Here is a 21,879-nt window from a genome sequence, read left to right on the forward strand (position 1 = left end):
TATCTTCAGTACGGAACGTACAGAGTTACTGTGCACATGATACAAAGTAATGCTCCAAAAAGCTACTCAGTCAGGAACTCCACCAGACATGTTAATTACTTTTTAGTGAGAATTCGGGAAACCAAACAGAATAGATGCCAGTGTCTAATCCAAACATAAATATCGTCAATAAATATTATAGCTACAGTTGTAGGATAAAAGATCGGCGATCGGAAGAGAACATCAAATAATATATATGAGGGATATCAGAACTGCGACGAAAAAGCAAAGGTCGAATAAAATTAAAATGTCTAGTTTAATACAGGAGAACACAATAAGTAGAAAATTCAAATGCAAATTTTGTTGATACTGAAGGAATTTGAAGTATGCGAGCAAACCCATTTTAAATATGAAAGAAAGATATTTTTCTGGGGATCAACAAAGGGTGTGAATCAGTGTGCTCATACTCTGATGAGAAGATAGAAGAGTTGTACAAAAATTACGGTAACTGATACGTGACAGCAACTTCTAGTTCAATATGATGAGAGTTTTTAATGTGAAAGCAAGACAACAAAGTAAAACAATAATTCTTTTATGGAAAAGTTCGAGTGTTGGGTCGTGGTTTTCCGTCTGATAAATGTTTTGATGCAGCTCTCCTCACTGGCCTATCCTGTGCAAGTCTTTTCATGCCTGTATAATTGCTGCAACATACATCTATTTGAATCTTCTTACTGTAGTCAAGCTTTCGTGTGTGTCTACAATTTTCCGTCCCCACATAACCTCGTCGTTGAGTGCCTCCGTCCCATCCCCTCCCACATACACACTCTCCCCAGGCCGCCTCCCATACTTCTTTCCGTTATCAGACTGACTGTTCATTGGTGCCTCAGGGTATTCCCTTTCAAAAGTTCAGTTCTTATAGCCAACTTCTGCAATAAATTTCTTATGTTCCAAATTAGTTACGTTACTTCTTCTTTACGTACCTTCACCATTCTTCTTTACCTTCACATTTCAAAAGCTTCTATTCTTTTATTGACCTAGCTGTTTATCGTCCGTGTTTCACATGCGTATGAGGCCACACAGAAAATACCTTCTGACTCTAAAACACTTTTCTTGCTGTTGCCAGTCTGTATTTTATATTCTCTCTACTTCGGCAATCATTAGTTACTTTTCTGCCCAAATAGCGAAACTTACCTACTACTTTGTGTTTCATTTCCTAATCTAATTCACTCAACATGACATGATTTAATTCTACGTCATGCCAGTAAGCATCTTATACTTCTGTTGATGTTCATCTTATAGCATATTTTCATTGGACTCCGTTCAGCTTTCCAGGTCCTTTGCCGTCTCTGACGCAATTGTAGTTTCATCGCCAAACCTCAAAGGTTTTATTTCTTCTCCGTGAACTATAATAACAGTTTCAAATTTCTCCGTTTTTTTTTTTTCTTTAGTGGCTGGTCAATACACAGAATAAATATCATTGGGGATAGGCATCAAGCATATCTGTTTTGCGTAGAAATTGTGGATAACTTTCCTCTCCCTTTATCTTATCCCTACTACCTTCAAATTGTCTCGTAAGAGTGTATTTTAATCAAATTGTCAAAAGCGTTCTGTAAACGTTACAAACATTTTGCCTTGACTTAATCTACCTTGTAAGTCGTAGGGTCAATACTACCTCAATTGTCCTACATTTCTCCGGAATCCAGACAGGTCTATCCCGAGATCGGCTTCTACCACTCTTTCCATTCTTGCGTAAATAATTCATGTTATTATTTTGCAATCCTGACTAATAAGACTCTAATGGATCGGTAATATTCACACCTGTCAGTACCTGCGTATGGGTGTGACACTGGAAATGACAGAAGTCATATGTTAGTAGAATTTGCGAGAACAACGTGTTTGTCATTTAGAAAATGGTTTTGAGAAGGACTAAATAAAACTTTCATTGAAGTTGGTGATATTTTATCAAATAATAAAGAAATTGTGTAGGACGCTGTTAGCCACTTTTGAGTAACAAATTATCGTAAATGCAGAATATAAATAGAGGCAAATGTGGAAAGAGACTGGCTTGTCAGGCAGGAAGTAAGAAATGTAGATTATGAGAATTTATGTAAGTATAGGATGGCATACCAGATAAATTTAAGAAATAAGTTCAGCATGTTGTAATGTGTAGTTCATTTGGAGAGAGGCGAAAGGTATCAACTAATTTAAGGAGGGTGTTTGTGCAATCGGCAAAAGATGTTATCTGTACAAGGAAATCTAAAGAAAGGAAATATCGAGTGGAACAAAGCAGATGTTAAAATAAAATTGAGCGTTTGCGGCAAATTATTCTGGGATAATGACACGATATCTTCAATTAAATAGCAATATTCAAAAATGTTGTACACATGAAGTGAGAAGATATATTGAAAATTTTATAAGAGAAAAATCTGATACTAGAATTTGAATGTAGCAAAACAAAAAACCGAGAAAGAAATGGCACAGAAACAATAAACCTCAACAAACAAATCAAGGGCACGTTCAACAAAATCTTAGTACGAAAAGATGGAAAAGGTAAGTTTCAGTAGTGATGAATGAATTGTACGAGGGCTGTTCAATAAAGATTGATCATAATTTTTTTGACAACAACCTTTATGCATCCTCACAATGTTGATGGTCATTCTCAAAGTAGTCTCCCATGAATTCGATGCACTTGTCCCAGCGTTTCTGCGTCTTCATATATATGCTGGAAACCATTTTTTGAGAAATCCAAAATCGCTACCGCAGACTTCACCACTGCTTCTGATGATTGATAATGCCTCTCATGAAGGCGTTTCTTCATGTTAGGCAATAGAAAAAGCTCAAATGGGGCTAAATCCGGACTGGGGGGGGGGGGGGGGGAGGGAGGGTGGAGGGATGCACTCCACGTTGATTTTTGCAAGATATTCAGCAACAACATTGGCAATATGCGGCCGCACATTATCGTGGTGCAGCATCCAGCCTGCTTCACGGAAATGTGGTCTTTTGCGCCTGATATTGACTTGCAGTGTTGTCAGGACAGCCCTGTAATATTGTCCAGTTACTGATGTGTATGCAGGTACAACATGCTGATAAACCATTTCATGAATATCAAAGAATGAAATGAAGCAATCACTTTGACAGCAGCAGTGTTGATGTTTTCGTCCGTAAGAGCAGTAACTTCCTTTGAAATTGTTTCCCCTCGTTAAACATTTTAAACCAACTTCGAGCTGTGCTGTAGGGAGGAACAGACTCTCCATAGGCCTCCTGTAACATTGTATCGGCCTCAGCTGAAGATTTTTTTGAGGCGAAAGCAGAATTTCAAAGCCGCATACTGTTCCTCGCGTGTTACCTCCATTGCAGTGGTAGGCGATACTGAACATTAGACTTGGCCACTGTTTCAATGTTTCGATACAGTGTATCGATACGTGAAACTGTTTCAGTGTTTCGGAACGGCTGTGGTTCACAGTTTCGAAACAGTGGTGTTTCATTGCGCCCCTGTCTCGGATAACCGCACCAAATTCGATCTCGATCCAGACACAGAAACTGTATCGTTGTTTCAAAATAAGGCTGTTTCAGTCCACCTCCGCTTGGAACGGACTAATTGTATCGGAACAGTGATGTTTCATTCCGCTCTGTGTCGTACGAGATTCGGGCTCGGCACAGATACTGAAACACAACATAACACTTAATGAAACACTTTCAAGAGTGGCGAAATATTTTTGACAAGCAATAGAATGAAGCTTAAGATATCCGAAAACAAAGCTTCGTTTCTAGCTGACTGTCCTATTACGAAATGGCGTAACATCTGCTTTATAAACACTAACCAAACAATAAAACAACGCATACTATTCACATTCAAAATAATAAATATGTGAAAATCATTCGATTAAATTACACTTTGTTTTGTAACATACGCTTCTCTTTTCATGTACAGTAATCGTATTAAGAAACGCAAGTAAGCTTACAACATTTTGAATAAAAAAAGGCGTAGAGTGACAGTTACTAGACATATACATAAATTTGATCTAGGTATAATTGCAAGCAATCTGTTTGACATATCACTGATAGTGTAGAAGTGAACTGGAGGGGTTGGGAAACATGGTGACTTTATAGTAACGGCTCGAAACACCTTGAAAGACAAAATTTTTTTCTGTTATATTTTGTTATTTATTCGAGTTATTTGGCGTTATTTGTGAGTCTATAGTCACTGTGCCTATTATCCACAATGATTCCCTTTGTGTGCATGGAAATTAGCAGGATGGGTATATTACCCATACTAACGGAATGTGGGAATCCCAGTAGCATATCCGTTGTTTCTGCAGTTTGCTCCTACCTCCAGTTCCGTTCGTGGTGGTTCTTCTGTCTACAGCTATGGCTCTCCTCAGGCAATTGAAAAGTATGAAAGTCACACAACACGAAAGCAGCGCATTTGCTGCAGGAAATACGAAACTGCCAAGACGCCCAAGTGATAGTTTCATACTTTCTGCGAAATGATTAGCGCTCTCGCACCTCATTTGTGTTTATATGGACATACTTATACAGTAGACATTCAAGATGATAAAATGTGCAGGTTTATTAGATTACAAAACACAAACTGTTCTGCCTAGAATAGTTGTACAAATATTTGATGAATTCTATCGAGTGAGAAATGAGATCCTTATGGAACACCACGTAACTTGTTAATGCTATAATCATCAGTGTGGAGACTGTGTGCTTTTATCTATGCTCGTTTATCTTGCCCAAGTCATTTCCTGTCTGCATAATTGCTGCAACTTAAATTCATTTGAACCAGCTTACTGTAGACCGTAGTACCCTACCTACCTACCTACCTACTTACTTACCGCCCCCCTCTCTTTCTCTCATTCTCCCCCCCCCTCCTCCTTCTCCCTCGCACCCCCCCCCCCTCGGCTCCTCCTTCATATCTCCCCACCCCTCTTTGCATTACCAAATTGACTGAAGCTGTTTTTTAACAAATTCATTGGTTGTACAATCTATCCGTCTAACCTTCCGTGAACACAAACTTGCTTTTATCTTCTCCGTTTCACTTCCATACAAGACTGCCCTTCAGGAAATGACATTAAGAGAAGTTTTCAAACACTTAAATTTATAAACAATGTTAATATATTTCCCTTTTCCCAAAAATCTTTGTTGCTGTTGCCAGTCTGCATTTTATACCCTCTTTACTTCTGCTGTATTTTGCTGTCCGAATAGCTAAACTCCTTTACTATTTCCACCGTCACTAGTAGAACACAAAAGAAACTGTAATATACCTCTGCTGGCCGCGGTGGACGAGCGGTTCTAGGCGCTTCAGTCCGGAACCGCGTGACTGCTACGGTCGCAGGTTCGAATCCTGCCTCGGGCATGGATGTGTGTGATGTCCTTGGGTTAATTAGATTTAAGTAGTTCTTAGTTCTCGGGGACTAATGGCCTCAGATGTCAAATCCCATAGTGCTCAGAGCCATTTTGTAATAAACCTCTATACTGCTACTGGGTTTAAAGAGCGCAAACACTTCAGTCTTGGAAGTGAGGCAAGAGAACTCGTAAATATACGTTTAAAATTAAACATGGCCTTTCCTCTGCGGAATCGAACAGTTTACAGATGTGCTGAAAATAACAGAACAAAATTATTTTCACTTTGATTATGAGTACTGTCTACGACACAGTGTGTATATGGACTCCCCAGTGTTTGGAGTAGATACAAACATTTGTATGATACACAGGGAAGATTGAATTTGATAAACTGATTTTGTAAAAAGCGTTACAACGGTGTAGGGCACGTACGATGTTTTCTGAGCAGTAGATAAAATTCATAGCAATACGGGGTGACCTATAGGAAAGTGACGGTTTTCTTATTCTTACAAAATCTGCGGTTAACATTTTCTGTTCGATTTACATGGTTACTTGTGAACCAAGTGGCCACCATTCTCTCGAATAGAGTTTTTCAGCGCCCTGCTAGAAATAACTCGTGACTCTCGCGCCAACAAGCGTCGGCTAATCACAGCCACCTCTTCTTTAATTGTTCTGAAAGCTGTAGCTCATCGTAGGATCATGTTGCGATTTGGAACTGGCCAATTAAAATGGGCCACGAAATATCAACCACGTTGAAACGACAGTGTGATTGACTGGACCCGGATTCGATTCCCGGTCTTGTCGAAGATTATCTCCACTTGTCGCCTGAGTGTTCTGTTGTCCTTATATTCGTGTCGTCGTAACTGACACAAAAGTCACCTTAGCCACACTGTGTTATCGTCTTTCCACTGTTGAGATGGCTGTATGGGCATGACCCGAAACCCAATAATAATAATAATAATAATAATAATAATAAAGACAAAAGTATCGTACACGAACACGCGATATTCTATCGTTCACTCTTCCATTGCTACTGAAGTGGAGTACAGTTCCGCATAGCAGTGAATGGCGTATGCGCCTTCTCCTTCCTACCACTGAAAACGGCGAATCACGTAATCTAAACATCTCCATTTCCGCTATCTGTGCAATACGGTTGATAATCTACATCTACATACATACTCCGCAATCCACAATACGGTGCGTGGCGGAGGGCACCTCGTACCACAACTAGCATCTTCTCTCCCTGTTCCACTCGTAAACAGAACGAGGGAAAATTGACTGCCTATATGTCGCTGTACGAGCCCTAATCTCTCTTATCTTATCTTTGTGGTCTTTCCGCGAAATATAAGTTGGCGGCAGTAAAATTGTACTGCAGTCAGCCTCAAATGCTGGTTCTCTAAATTTCCTCAGTAGCAATTCACGAAAAGAACGCCTCCTTTCCTCCAGAGACTCCCACCGAGTTCCTGAAGCATTTCCGTAACACTTGCGTGATGATCAAACCTACCAGTAACAAATTAGCAGCCCGCCTCCGAATTGCTTCCATGTCCTCCCTCAATCCGACCTGATAGGGATCCCAAACGCTCGAGCAGTACTCAAGAATAGGTCGTATTAGTGTTTTATAAGCGGTCTCCTTTACAGATGAACCACATCTTCCCAAAATTCTACCAATGAACCGAAGACGACTATCCGCCTTTCCCACAACTGTCATTGCATGCTTGTCCCACTTCATATCGCTCTGCAATGTTACGCCCAAATATTTAATCGACGTGACTGTGTCAAGCGCTACACTACTAATGGAGTATTCAAACATTACAGGATTCTTTTTCCTATTCATCTGCATTAATTTATATGTATCTATATTTAGAGTTAGCTGCCATTCTTCGCACCAATCACAAATCCTGTCTAAGTCATCTTGTATCCTCCTACAGTCACTCAAAGACGGCACCTTCCCGTACACCACAGCATCATCAGCAAACAGCCGCACATTACTATACACACTATCCAAAAGATCATTTATGTAGATAGAAAACAACAGTGGACCTACCACACTTCCCCGGGGCACTCCAGATGATACCCTCACCTCCGATGAACACTCACCATCGAGGACAACGTACTGGGTTCTATTACTTAAGAAGTCTTCGAGCCACTCACATATTTGGGAACCAATCCCATATGCTCGTACCTTAGTTACGAGTCTGCAGTGGGGCACCGAGTCAAACGCTTTCCGGAAGTCAAGGAATATGGCATCCGTCTGATACCCTTCACCCATGGTTCGCAAGATATCATGTGAAAAAAGGGCGAGTTGCGTTTCGCAGGAGCGATGCTTTCTAAAGCCGTGCTGATGCATGGACAGAAACTTCTCTGTCTCAAGGAAATTCATTATATTCGAACTGAGAATATGTTCGAGAATCATGCAACAAGCCGATGTTAGGGATATTGGTCTGTAACTTTGAGGATCCGTCCTTCTACCCTTCTTGTATACAGGTGTCACCTGCGCTTTTTTCCAGGCGCTCGGGACTTTGCGTTGGGCAATAGATTCGCGATAAATGCAAGCTAAGTAAGGAGCCAATGCAGTAGAGTACTCTCTGTAAAACCGAATTGGAATCCCATCAGGACCTGGCGATTTATTTATTTTCAACCCATTCAGCTGCTTTACAACCCCAGGGATGTCCTCCATACGGGAATCTGTACGAGATTCAGACGGCGGTATGTTTGTACGATCCTCCTGCTTGAAAGATTTCTCAAATGCTAAATTTAAAATTTCAGCTTTCGTTCTGCTGTCTTCCGTTGCCCGGCCAGACTGATTAGTGAGTGACTGGATGGAAGCCTTCGACCCGCTTACCGATTTTACGTAAGACCAGAATTTCCTTGGATTTTCAGCAAGATCTTTTGCTTAGGTATGACAGTGGTAGTGGTTGTATGCTTCACGCATCGCTATTTTTACAGCAGCACGAATCTCTACTAACTTTTGCTTGTCCTCATTCTCCCGATCTTTCTTGTACCGCGAGTGCAACTGTCTTTGCTTCCTGAGCATTCTCCGAATTGTGCTGTTAAACCACGGTGGTTCTTTTCAGTCCGCAACCCACTTTTTCGGCACATACTTGTCCAATGCGTAATTTACAATGTGTTTAAAATTTGCCCATAATTATTCCACGTCCATCGTACCGGAAGTAAATGAAGTCGATTCATTTACTAAGTGGGATGCTAACAACTGCGTATCTGCTCTTTCTATTAAGAATACTCTCCTAGCCTTCTTGACCGACTTTTTAACTTTCGTAACCATAGTCGTAATGACAACATCATGATGACTAATACCTGTCTCAACACTGACACCGTCGATGAGGTCTGGTCTGTTCGTGGCTACCAGATCTAAAATATTTCCATTACGCGTTGGCTGTCGATTTAGCTGCTCTAGACAGTTTTCGGATAATGTGTTCAAAAGTAATTCACACGACGGCTTGTCTGTACCGCCTGTAATGAATTCATAGACATCCCAGTCTATACTAGGTAGGTTGAAGTCGCCTCCGACTAATGTAGCATGATTCGGGTACTTCTGCGATACAGAGTGTAGACTCCCTTTGAATGATTTTAGAACTGTCACGGTGGAACCTGGTGACCAGTAATAGCACCCCACAATTAACTTTTTTTCTCCTAGCCCTGTTAAACGTGTCCAGATAACTTCACAATCACACTCTACTTCGACGTCAGTAGACTCAATATTTTTGTCAACTGCAATGAAGACACCACCTCCTACGGTGTCTAATCTGTCTTCCCGATACACGTTCCAACTCTCACTAAATATTTCAGAACTTCCTATCTCAGGGTTCAGTCAGGTCTCAGTCCCGAGAATAATTTGCGCGCCACGCGCTTCCTGGAGGGCAGTAAATTCAGGAACTTTATTCCGAACACTCTGAAAATTTACTGCTAATATATTGATAGGTGAAGTGTCTTTACACTGAGCGCGTCCTGATTTCCATGCCTGCACGTCGACTGGCGAGTGTTCATCAGGGCACCTCGCACTACTGCCTAGCAGATCAAATAATGAAATTAAAGAAAACACGGTTTTGGTGATCTGAAGAAATGAAAAAAAAAAACCAACAGTGAAACAGTAGTGGAAGAAAATTAAAAAAAAAAAAGTTTGAACGTGATCCCTAGAACGCCGAAACGCAGAAAGAAGAAAGTTAAAACACAGGCACAAAAGTAAAACAGCCGATGCACAACACTGTTACAACATGTGCGCTCCATGAGAACAACATCGCAACCATTAATACAGAATAAACAAGTAATATAGGTAGTACTAACGAAAACGTTTATTAAAGTCAATGAATGCCTTAAAGTTAAAAATGTACTAAATGTGTTTAATGAACTATAATGTACTGTGGGAAAACCGAAGAAGAGGAGGAGAGTCGAAGAGTGTGACATGTGGAAAGATTTTGAAAATTGAGGGGACTGCCAAGAAATATTGTTCGGAGAATCATTTAGGAGAAAAAATTCTGGAAAACGTACAATGGGGTGATACAACATGTGTTAAGAAATCAAGAAATGACTTCCATAGTATTTCAGGGAGCTTGTAGAGAGTAAAAACTGTAGGGGAATACAGAGACTGGAACAACAGGGGAGGAATTATAAGCGACCCGCTTCAACCTAATGGGAAGACAAAAAATATATTTTTTTTCGCTGAGACAAATTGATGGCCGCTGACGAAGAGCGAAACGTATATGTCCTCTATTTCCGTCGAACATTTGCCGCATATGCCATAGTACAAGTTTTTCCACGTTCGACACCAGCGCATCTCCGGCGTTGCGCGGGTACGAATACCCCGTAGGCAAATTCCGACCATAGCCACATGTGCTCTAGCCCGTTTGGGGACTGTGTGTGTGACTGTGTGTGTGTGTTTACTGTACGATCGAGTGTACCTTTTTTTCGGCAGATGTTATCAGTGTTGGACAAATAAAGTATGGAAAACAGTGTTTTAACTGAGCTTAAACTAGACAGGTTAAGAACAGGGTTGGAAAGAAGTCCGAGAAAATCGTTAACAGTTCAGTCTAACCTGTCAGTAGCATCTCCTTACAGATATCTGGACGAGCTGAAACTTACAGTTCAACAATAGTCCATCAGCTGACCAACACAGATACTGTAGCTCAGTGTCAGTAGTGCAGCAGTCTAGACCAGTGTTTGCATGATTAACTTGATTCTGAAGTTTTTTCTGATAAATCGTAACTACATTTGTCGTGAATTAGCAGAAAAAACTGCGTTGGAGCTCGGTTAACCCTTGATTACTAAATCCTCGTAAAATTTGCGACTGCAGTTAATACCAACTCGCAGTTCCCGCCAATCTGGTATTGTCGGAACGTTTTGTACTTATTTTGTATGTAATACATCATTGGAGCCCTAATAATTGTAATTAACTAATGCATAACCTGTGTACAGGTTTAGTAAAGGTGTAACATTTCCTCCCCTTTAGTGTTCTAGGGTTAATTCTCATCTGTTTCCTAAAGTGTCTCTGTATGATGTGAAAACGGAATGTGGTGTGCAATTAATGCAGCGTGAATCATTGGAGCAATTTTTTACACGAACCCATAATTTCTCAAACGTATGTGAACAACGGTCAGAGAACTAACAGCTGCCGAAGTGATCCACAGTTATTTCATGCTAGACCTTGCAAGAATACACACTGCCAACGCGTCTATGGCAATATTACAAGGTGGTTTTGATGACAGGGTAGTTAACTGACCACTTCATTCCGATATCTAGGTGTGATTTTCATATATTGGGGTTGTTAAAAGATAGTGTCAAAAAATCAGTCTATATACACTCGTAGGGTTAGAAGACAGTTTTCGCCGCTGAAATTGTACGAGTCTTTGACAATGTGTTCAGAAGGTGTCAAGTTGCTCTTGCTGCTTGCTGTAAATGTAGGTAAGCGTAGTTCAGTTGTATTGTTTGTTAGTCAATGCTCAACTCGGGGAAGACGCGCGGAGCCATCATGCGGTAGCTGCCGAGGAGCCATCATGCGGTAGCTGCCGAGGGAAGTTGCCGTTGCGCTTCCCATGCGAACTTAGGGCGTGCGCTTGCGTCATATATGAAACACCCTGTGTATAAACGTAAGGAATTACTGGGCATGCAAGGGAGAACCAGTTGGGTTGGAACCATTGGAAAATACTTATTTTACCCACGATGCGTTTGAGGTATTTTAACATATCTTCTTTAGGTGGGTATTCGTGTTTATTTTACGTCTTGAGGTAGAGATGGTGGCCGCTTCAGTGCGTTTCTGCCGACTGATGCATCCGCATTGTGTGGCGTAAATAACGCCATATATTATCAGGCATTCTCCTAGCCTACAATCCCTTCCTTGCCTGTGATATATTATCCTTGCTTCGTCTGTCACGCGTAATTTAACATCTAGGGAGGAACATTTCCTTCACTTCGTCTACGACGTGGATACCGATCTCGTGTCTACTATTTATCGTTACTTTAGTTTTTCTTTAGCCTACTCCCAGCCCATGTTCTTCTTCAGTTTCATTGAGAATAAGTCATGTCATTGATATCGTTTCAGCATTAATTTTAATCCCACTTTTGAACTTTTCTTTTTGTTCGATCATTTCTTCATCGATGAACAGGTTGAACAGTGAAAAGGGAGACTATGTTGCCGGCCGCGGTGGTCTAGCGGTTCTGGCGCTGCAGTCCGGAACCGCGGGACTGCTACGGTCGCAGGTTCGAATCCTGCCTCGGGCATGGGCGTGTGTGATGTCCTTAGGTTAGTTAGGTTTAAGTAGTTCTAAGTTATAGGGGACTTATGACCTAAGATGTTGAGTCCCATAGTGCTCAGAGCCATTTGAACCATTTTTGAGACTATGTTCCTACCGTACCCCCTCCATGGGGTGTTCGGAAATTCCCCTTACAAACTTTAGGGAACGAAAAGTATTACTTATGTGTTTATTAGCATTTAATAATTGATCCCACATGTTGTACAACCTTCAGTTTAGCACACGTTTACTTTAAATGTTCACCGTTGGCGGATATACTCATAATGAAACGACGAGCGGTCGCCGCAACTACGTCAGTCAGTGTTACAGTGGAGATCGTGCACATGTCGCTGTAATCTCCTGGCGAAATTCCTCCAGCGTGCGTGGCTTACGTCGATAGACGTTATCTTTCACTTTTCCCCACAAGTAAAAGTCCATAGATGTGATCTGGCGACCATGGAGGGAACTCAATGGTCCCTCTTCGTCCAATTAACGGCCCGGAAAATTGTCACCCTGGAAAGCTCATATGGCTAGGTGGTAGTGTGGTGGCGCCCCGTCCTGTTTGTAGAAGACATCTTCTTCAGCTCCATAAAGCACAAGTATACCTTGCAAAATTGATGTGCGTAAAATTTCCAGGTACACATCTCCAGCGACAATAGCATCAAAGAAAAAGGGTCCTACTAAGCCCCTAGATGATGAACCCATGGTAGGTTGAGCAGGTGAGGCGGACGTGAGTGGAATACTCGCAGCTCGCCGTGTTTTGAACGCGGGGCCTGTCAGCTCCACATAAACATGCGGATTTTCCGATGCCCAGTACACACTGTCCTGCCGATTCGCGGTTCCATTAAGTTTAAATTGTGCCGCGTCACTCCACACTACCTTCGTCACAAATTGTTCGTCATCAGTTACCAATTGCTGATACCATTCGCAAAATTACATTCGGCGATCGGGGTCGTCGTCATTAATCGCGTGCAGTAATCGTGGAATGTAAACTTTCCAATTTACAGCTTTCAGAATTATTCGTACACTTGTACTGCTACCCCCCACTTCACGTGCAGATTGTGTAGCTAACTTCTGTGGAGAATGAATAAACGTTTCGAACGAGAGAGCCGACGAAGCAGGACTTGTAGCTGTACGCTGTCTTCCTTTGTGAATATCACAAATCGTTCCATGCAATTCAAACTTGTCAATGATGCGTTTAATCGTTAAGCGGGTTAGCAGTTCTGTTGCAGACTCCCACCTCCACTGACGTTGCACTTCAGCAGCATTATCAAACTTGAAAAATCACGTCACAATACATTTTCGTTGCTCGACTGTCAAGCGTGCTGCAGCCATCTTGTTTTCTCAGTACCTAGATGAAAGCACTAACATCTGTTAAGCCAAAGCCCATTCTACAACACACTCGTAACTCAAATGGAACGACAATATCGATATCTCGATAGAGCCTGACAAAGAGTGTATACATTTTTCTGGAGGACTCTGTATTTTGTATAGGAACCCGTGTCCGGGACGGTTTCAGTTCAGCTGTTTAACTCCTCCACTTCTGCTTGAGGAATTGAATTAGTAGTGACGCAGAACAATTATTAGGTAACAGTTCGAAAGAAAACATAACGGAACACCCCTTTATCACTAAGCACATTTGTCTGCTTTAACGCTTAAACATTACATATAGTATGCTGGGTGCTTTTTTGTTTTGAATAATGTAAACGCATGATTTTAAAACAAACAAATGTGCTTAAGAGGTAAATGGATGTTTCGTCAAGTTTCCTTTCAAATTATTACGTAATAATTGTACTGCGTCACGCCTAATTCAGTTCGTCAAGCAGAAGTGGACCCGTCGCAGAACGGAAACGGTCGTTTCCAAGCATGCGTTCCTACTTAAAATATTATGCACTTACTCCCCCTCTGCAAGCCTAAAAAGTTTGTATCGGGAATCGTAGAACACCGTGTATAATTACAAACACAGTCCTTGGTCTTCTATTCTTATTGTTCCCTCTAGGTTCTTACACATATTTCTCATTACCTCTCTTTCTCTGCAGCTTATACCTTTTTTTCTGAGAAATGCAAACATCTTTCAGCATTTTAAGTTGTCGAACGCTTTTTTCAAGTGGGAAAATGTTATGAAGGTTGTTGTTGTTGTTGTTGTTGTTGTTGTTGTGGTCTTCAGTCCTGAGACTGGTTTGATGCAGCTCTGCATGCTACCCTATCCTGTGCACGCTTCATCATCTCCCAGTACCTACTAGAGCCTACATCCTTCTGAATCTGCTTAGTGTATTCATCTCTTGGTCGCCCTCTACGATTTTTACCCTCCACGCTGCCCTCCAATGCTAAATTTGTGATCCCTTGATGCCTCAGAACATGTCCTACTAACCGGTCCCTTCTTTTTGTCAAGTTGTGCCACAAACTCCTCCCCAATTCTATTCAATACCTCTTCATTAGTTATGTGATCTACCCATCTAATCTTCAGCATTCTTCTGTAGCACCACATTTAGAAAGCTTCTATTCTCTTCTTGTCCAAACTATTTATCATCCATGCTTCACATCCATACATGGCTACACCCCATACAAATACTTTCAGAAATGGCTTCCTGAGACGTAAATCTATACTCGATGTTAACATGTTATGAAGGTATCTCGATTTTTTCTTAAGCATTATCAAGCGCAGCGTCAGAACTACTTCTTTCTGAGAGCTAAACTGATCGTCGTCTAGCAGATCCTCAATCTTGTTTTTGCGTCCGTCCACGTTATCGTCGCTAATTTTCAAGGACAGATCAAGATTTCGAACGTCGTCACGTCCCACCTTGGCTCTGATACCCACGTGGTGGCGCGTGCCATTAGTGCCGGGCCTCGTCGTCTGGGCGGCGGACAAGGTGAAGGCTGCCTGTGGGCGACCTTGCGCGACTCCGGCGCCCCGCCCTCGCACATGTGCCTCGTCATGTGTGAATGAGGGGCCCCGCCCATTGAGCGCGCCGCGCAGCGCGACACGGTATTGATCCGCCGTCATTCAGCGCACACCGCTCGCGGCACTTGGACCGTTGTCGCTCGCGTTCACGTCCTAGCACTGGCGCTGCATTTTCATGCGGAACCAGATATTGACGGGGTGCAATTCGGAGACAAACGAGCCAGAATGGCGACACTCAACGGATCACTGATTACTGTAGTGATGTCATCATCAGATGCTTTACAGTTATATGGACATAAATCTGAAATGTGATGAGATTTATTTGCTGGTTCTGGCAGTGAGATTATGTACTGTGATTTCACCGTGTTTGCTGGATACCTGTTTGTCTGCACACAGAGAAAATTTTAAGTGGGGACGTACTTATTACTGTGATCTGTGAGCCAGACAAACAGATGTTAAGAAAAAACGGTTACATCTCACTACATAGACTCACTGACATACCCAACAAATAAACATCACACTTCAATTTTATGTATATTTAACTGTAAAGCAACCGATGATGGGAGAATGCTTCCAAAGCCCGTCGTACTAATAAATATTAGTAAAAAGTCACCTGAACAGGAAAAATGTTCCATTAAAAAAAGAAAAACCCAACTCCTATCCCCCCACCCGCGCTCCCTCCCTTCCCAAACTGACGATAGTTAGACGCCTCAGGAGGACGTGCCCTATCATTAAATCTCTTTTTGCTTTCTACTTTTATCACAACACAATTCTTTTCTTCTTCTCGTTCTTCTCCTCGATTCGATTGAACCTTTTCATTGGCTACCCAGTGCACACACGTAATCTTCACAATTTCCCATCAGTGCAGGGCTACGCTCAAGACAGATAACTCAAGGAACATCTTCCTAAGTTTTAAATTTATATTCTCGATGAACAAATTTCTCTTTTCTATATAAAAATATCTTGCTATTGCCAAAACTACATTTTATAGCATCTCTGCTTTGGCCGTTGTCAATTATTTTGCTGGCCAAACAGCAAAAATCGTCTGCTGTTGGAGTGTCTCATTACCTAATCTAGTTTCTTCAGCATACCTAATTTAATTCAGTTACCCTCCATTACCCATGTTTTATTTCTGATGTTCTCCATCTTATAACCTCTTTCCAAAATGCTATCCATTCCATTGAAGTTGCCCTATGCAAGTCCATTGCCATCTCCGACAGAATTACAATGTTATCGGCAAACTTCTAAGTAATTTTTCCTTCTCTCTTACTTCAAATATCCTTTCCAGGTTTTTCCTCGGTTCCTTTACTCCTTGTTCAATGTACGCATTGAATAACATGTTGAATAGGTCCTACATCCTTGTAAAAAGATATCTACGGATGAATAAAGCTGCTGCTGCTACTCCCCAATGGACAATTCCATTCTTCCAGTGTGTTCAGCGTTTCTGTGACATCCTAGCTTCCAACAAATGTGATTGAGGAACCAAGTATTTCTTCTTTGAATATTATCTCTCTTTCTCTCTCTTCCATTAATGAAATTTCCAGTATCAAAACAAGAAAAAAAAACAGCCGAACTATAGTTTTATAAGCGCCGTATGCTATTATAGATTACACTTTCGTACGATTCTTTGGTATATCTGTATCAAGCATCTGACATCTCCACGTCTAGATTTACAGGTTCTGAACAAAAATACGAAAACACGACAAACGCAAGACATCACCATGCCTAATACGATATAGGAATCTCGTTGGCATTCAAAACAGCTTCCAGTCATATCGGAATGGATGGATGATGGATGGGATCCTTCCTGTAAAACAATGGCAAATTCAGGTAACGATGATTGAGGTGGATCGCGATCAAGCACCCTTCTCTCCAGGAGAGACCACAAAGGCTCAATCCCAGGAGTTTTGAGATACAGTATGATGGTGGCCAGCGGAGATGTGACAGTTCTTTCATCCTCGTGCTCACTAAACCAGTCCTGGGTGACGCAAACTGCTTGAAGAGGTGCCCTGTCGTCATGGAACACAGAATCACCATTGGGGAACAAACTTTCAACCTGGGATGGACCTGATCAGAAAAAATGGTCACATGATCTTTAGTAATGCGACTTAGCGGAGTAACCATGGCGTCCATGGAATACCGCGGTGTGACTTCCCAAATATATGACCGACGTAATTTGGGCCAGCAATAGAAAACAGTTGAAACAAGACTTTCTTCCATTGCTCCGTAGTCCAGGTTCTATGGCTTCGACAACAAATTTTCCTGTTGAGGGCATTAGGCTCACTGACGAGTGGTTTTGAATTCCAGTCCGCCCTGCTATTCCCTGCTTATGGAGCTCCTTTCCTGTTGTTTTGGTGGTAATAATGTTCGCGACTGCGACATTCAGTTCTGCAGTGACTTTTGGAGCCGTTGCCCCTACGTTTTTTGTCACATCTTCTTCAATGGCCATCAGTCACGATCAGTCAACACACGCTTTCGTCTGTGTTGTGGCTTAGCAGATGATTATTTTCCGCTTTCCCTGTAAGGGGTATAAATCTTTGATGTCTTGGTCACACAAACTTTTGCAATTCGCAATTACTTCTTTCGGCTGTTGCCATCTGGGTACTTACTGTGTACTTAAATATATAGATTTTGACGTTGATTTTATGATCTGAAGATGGCAGTAGCCGAAACCGGTAACTATGAATTGTAGGAAAAAACAGTTGTGTGATCAAGATGGGGATCTTAACAAACGAAGTGGCATTTACATGATCGCGGACTCATTTACAAGACTTCACGTCTTCAGTTAACCAAACACTTGTGCCCCCTTGGTTAAGGAAGCATCCACCATACGAGCACCAGCAATTCACCCACATCTGAATTCACTTAGCTTTTACATAACAGCAACACAGAACACTGTTCTGACAATGACTGACACGTATGAAACGTAATATGGACATTGCAAAGGTGCCATTCGTAGTCACATACAACAGCACTACTTTCAAGCTTTGTTTTGCATCGGCATTTATGTTCAAGCAGGCATTTCTTGCCGTGTTTCATATTTTTGTCCGACCCCTGTATGTGACCATTCAACATTACGTTGCACTGGACAGGTAGACCTACCAGCTTGATAGTTATGACAGACTCCAGCTGGTCTCATAATCGGGATGTCCAGGGTTCAAGTCCCCCATCCAAACAAACGGATTAATGTTTTCGGTATTTTTTATATACTGCTCAAGGTAAATGTTGGAATGGGTTAAGTGAAAAGTACATGGCTGATTTCCTTCTCATTCGTTCCTCAATCAGAACTTGTTGCTCAGTCGCTTGGGACCTTGTCGTGTCGTGGACGTGACATTAAACCCTCATCTTGCTGGTTCCGGTGACTTAGCTCCAGTATTGGCGTCTGTTTACAGGCATTTGTTTATCTTTAATTATGTTACGGGTCAGCTTGTGCGTCTAGTGCAAGACTATCTTTGTTTCATAATAATTATCCAACATTGACACTTCCCTGTTAACGAATGAATCGTCCACTAACTGACTCCGAGACCAACAAGCTTTATCTGCTAGGCCTTTCGTATATGGCCCTGTCATACTACTTCGAAGCACACGAGATGTTGCTTCACTTTTAACGATGGATAAGTTCCCAGTCTAGTTTGTATACCTGTTCCAATCTCCTGTGGACAAAATTATGTTTATTAAGTAACTATATATAACTGTATTGAAAGATTTTTGGAAGTTAGGAAACACGAAACCAATCTGAAATCCATCATTCACCGCCATTCTATTAACCAAACAGAGGCTGCTTGCTCACACATGGTTGGTTCTTTGGGGATTCTTCGTTGATGCTTACAGAGTTATTTTTTGGGCTTAAAACATCAGCATGCTCCGCATGTGAATCAGTTGACAGAATGAAAAGCACAGAGCATCTGCTGTGTCTCTTCCCCTCTTTTCGTGAAGTTAAATACAGGGTGACTCTAGAGGTTTTCCCCCGGTTGCTACAGGTTGTTCCTTAGGTTATTTGAAACAAAAAATGTAAATACAGTAATGTGATCAGATCCATAATTAAGGAGCCACAACAGAGTTCCGAAACTTGCCACGGTGTACAGAGCGCTACACTTGTGTTCACAAGACACACGATCAGTCTTAGGTAGACAAGTGCAGCGAGTGGTAAGTTTGCATAACAACCACGTTGTTGATACTGCAGGCACTATTTACTGTTATTGTCTCCTGTGTACAGTACACTTTGCGATGCCGTAGAAGTTTTCATCGCAGGAGTATGGAGAGATGGTGTACATTTTGGGCTTTTGTGATGGTAATGAGAAAGCTGCTGTTGCCGAATATCACCGGCGGTATCCAAATAGTAGGATTCCGAGTGACAAAACATTTAGTGGAACATATCAAACTTTGCTAGACACTGGTACTCTTCCCAGTATTCGTATTCACTCCGAAAGACTTCGTGACGTTCAAGATGAGGAAAACATTCTTAATTCAGTAGAGCGCAGTCCTCAACCGAGTACAAGACGCCTAGCTACCCGACTGAACGTTTCACAATCTAAGGTATGTAGGATCCTTCATGTGAGTGGACTGCATCCTTTCCATGTGAAGAAAGTTCACCATTTAGAACCACATGATTGTGCCAACCGTTTGCACTTGTGTAATTGGTTAAATGGAAATCGGCAGCTCTGTCGCTTCATAATGTTCAGTGATGAGGCAACCTTTACAAGAGATGGTATCAACAACGTGTATGACATGCATGTCTTGGTAGACGAAAATCCCCATGCCACGGTAGTATCTCAATTTCAACGCAAATTCAGTATCAGTGTCTGGTGTGGTGTTATGTGTGGCCAGTTCTGGGGCCGTTTATTCTCCCGGGAAATTTAGATGGTCAGATGTACGGTAACTTTTTACGAGAAGATTTACCGCAGCCTCTTGAAGACGTTCCTTTGGAAACAAGACGCCAGATGTATCTCCAACATGACGGGGCACCTGCACACTTCCACCACATGGTAACAGCTTATCTTAATCAGCAATTCCCACATCGATGGATAGGTCGCGGGGGCCCTATCAACTGGCCTGGCAGATCCCCAGATTTAACAGCCCTAGATTACTGCATCTGAGAGTGGATGAAAGACATCGTGTACGAAGTTAAGGTGAAAACACGAGAAGAATTGATACATCGCATTTTCTATGCCGCATCGTTAATAAGGAACGAGCATGTGAAATTACGAAATGCTAATTGCGCGGTGCACTCCCGTGCGAATCTTTCCCTTCAAATGCAGGGAGGAAATTTTGAACACTTGCATTAAATCCACTCTGAATGCAAGAGACTGCTACAAAATAGTTTAAATTAATTATTATGTGCATTTTCGATAGTGAAATCCTGCAATAAAGGCTTTTTTTCTGCCATTTGCCTGAGTTTTTCAATTACCGTGGCTCCTTAACTGTGGATATGATCCCATTACTTTATTTAAATTTGTTTTCCAAACAACCTAAGAATACCCTCCAGAAACTGAGGGAAAACCTCGTGACTCACCCTGTATATCTTTCAGTGTAAAAACGGTTCTTGACAATACGTTCTCACAACTGGCAACCTTTTTATTTCTTTTATTTAGCATTGGGGAACATTATTTTACTTGTTGTTCGTGAGATCATCATTGTCTGCTGCTGTGGGAAGCAATTCCCATGAGAAATCAGATTTGTGTAACAATTTAACTCTGCATTCTGTGCAATTGAAGAAACACAAAGTTATTACTCATAGTTTCTTGACACACATCAGTTTCTTTGTCCTTCCAAATATATTTTAATTGCTCCTCAATTTCACATTTCTTCTGATTTTGAAATTTTTTTTCACATGTGCGAATCTTTTCTGATATTGTTCCACATACTGTATCATGATAATCTCTTTATTGTTTGCATTTGAGTTAGTCTACAGATGTTCAGGATTCATGCCTTACATCCACTGAAAAGTAATATATGTCTGTAGTGAAGATTTGCCAGTTTCAAAAATTTAGAATTAGTTAATTTGACCAGGTTAAATGAAACTTGATGGTACTTAGTTGTGTGTCGCTGAAATTACCAGACTAGCAAGTAGATCTAGTGTGAAACAATCTTTGCTACATGTCATACATTGACTAGTTTATTGTTGTTGTAGTATAGCTTGTGAACATACACATGTTCATTTTAATATGTTACAAGAACTCTTGTATTCATTTGTTAAATAGATATGAATTAGATATTTTTAAATATGATGATTATTTAAAATAATCTTATGATTAAGTCCTGTAATTCAGTTAACATTTTGTATTGATTTGTATGGTTTTCTCCTGTCAAAAGTTAGCTTCCTGTTATTTGCATGTGCCTATATGAAAGGGCGGGGCTTTATCCAAAATCAAAATATTAAACTGATGATGGATTCTGCACTTCCCTTTAATGAGTACAAAAACTCTCCAGTTCATATTGTTGTCACTTGGCATGTGTTCGGGATCTAAAACATCACGTTTTGCAATCATATGTCTTCCTGTTTGATAGTCTTAATTAGCTACTAGCGTAGACAATAAACAGATTTCAACCTGTGTATCCTATTTTCGTTCTTGAGCTCAACAACACTGTGAAACATAACTGAATACTGAGTCCAAATAAATAAATGTGAATCTTGTTTTGTCTCAGTCTCTCAAGGATGGTTTTAAGAGAGATGAAATAAACTTGGAAAGACCAAGAAAGTAGGAGGCAGACTTGATTTTAAGCAGCTGTCACAAGACATGTCCTAAGGCAAATAACACTCGTGGTGATTCAGGTGTTTTTTACTGAGTGTATTGTAGCTTGCCTGTCTTGTCAGTCTGGAGTGTGGTGTTTAGATGTTGAGTGGTGCATTCACAGGCCAATTAAAACTTCCATGTCTCCTGACTCAATGTTTTTCTGACTGTGCTTCTT

At 41.3% G+C, this 21,879-nt stretch overlaps 1 protein-coding gene across 2 annotated transcripts in view; it reads left to right on the top strand.

The window, feature by feature from the left end:
* LOC124790017 (eukaryotic translation initiation factor 5B) overlaps positions 1 to 21,879 on the top strand; it is a 434,617-nt gene that overhangs the window by 401,798 nt on the left and 10,940 nt on the right. The gene's annotated exons all lie outside the window — the stretch shown is intronic.

The sequence above is a fragment of the Schistocerca piceifrons genome, chromosome 3 (assembly GCF_021461385.2).
Source record: "Schistocerca piceifrons isolate TAMUIC-IGC-003096 chromosome 3, iqSchPice1.1, whole genome shotgun sequence".
Classification (NCBI taxonomy): domain Eukaryota; kingdom Metazoa; phylum Arthropoda; class Insecta; order Orthoptera; family Acrididae; genus Schistocerca; species Schistocerca piceifrons.